Consider the following 1372-nt stretch of genomic DNA (forward strand, 5'->3'; position numbering starts at 1 on the left):
ATCAGGAATGGATGTTGGATTTTGTCAAATGCCTATTCTGCATCAATCTATATGATCATGTGGTTCTTTTCCTTTTTCTTATTTATATACTGGTTTATGGTGATTGTTTTTCTAATGTTGAACCATCCTTGCATCCATTTTATGACACCCACTTGGTCATGATGTATTATTTTTTTGATGTGCAGCTGGATTCTGTTGGCTAGGATTTTGTTGAGAATTTTTGCATCTATGTTCATGAGGGATATTGGTCTATAATTCTCTTTCTTAGTGATGTCCTTCTCTGGTTTTGGCATGAGGGTTATGCTTGCTTCATAAAAAGTATGGGATGTTTTCCATCCTCTTCTATATTCTGGAATAGATTGAATAGAGCTGGTAGCAGTTCTTCCCTGAATGTTTGGTAGAACTCACCCATGAAACATCAGGGCCTGGACTTCATTTGGTTGGGAATATTTTGATGACCTGATCAATTTCTTCTTTTGTTATGAGTCTGTTCAAGTTTTGTACTTCACTCTGAGTAAGTTTAGGTAGGTTGTGTTTTTCTAGAAATATATCCATCTCTTCTAAGTTTTCGAATTTGTTGGAGTATCTTCATAGTATTCTGTTATTACCTTTTTTATTTTGTTTGGTTCCGTTATGACATCACCCATGTGGTTTGTAATGTGAGTTATGTGTGTCCTCTCCCTCTTTTCTTTTGTTAGTTTTGCCAATGGTTTGTCAATTTTATTAATCCTTTCAAAGAACCAGCTTCTTTTCCTGTTGCTTCGTCCTATAGTTTTCTATCTCATTTATTTCTGCTCTTATCTTTATTATTTTTTCTTCTTCTGGTGACTGTAGGTTCCCTCTGTTGGTCTGTTTCTAATTGATGGAGATGCTGTGTTCATGTGTTAATTTTGGTTCTTTCCTCTTTGTGGATGAGTGCACTTATCCTAATAAGAAGTCCTCTCAGCACTGCTTTCACCGTGTCCCAAAGATTTTAGTACGTTGCTTTTCCATCTCATTTGTTTCTAGGAATGTTGTGAATTCACGTTTACTTTCTTCTTTCACCCAATCACTTTTCAGCAGGGTATTATTCAGTTTCCATATATTCGACTTTATTTCCTTGGTCTTCTTGTTGATTTCTGGTTTTATAGCATTGTGGTCTGAAAAGATGTTTTGTAGTATTTTTATGTTTGTAAATTTATGGAGGCTTGCTTTGTAACCTAACACATGGTCTATTCTAGAAAATGATCCATGTGCACTGGAGAAGAATGCATATTGTGCTGTTGTTGGGTTGAATGTTTTGTACACATCTATGAGGTCAAGTTGGTTGATTGTGTTGTTTAGTTCCTCTGTAACTTTGTGGAGTTTCCTTTGGTGGTCTGTCCCTTTTTGA

Source organism: Chrysochloris asiatica, unplaced genomic scaffold, assembly GCF_000296735.1.
Source record: "Chrysochloris asiatica unplaced genomic scaffold, ChrAsi1.0 scaffold00171, whole genome shotgun sequence".
Taxonomy (NCBI): Eukaryota; Metazoa; Chordata; class Mammalia; order Afrosoricida; family Chrysochloridae; genus Chrysochloris; species Chrysochloris asiatica.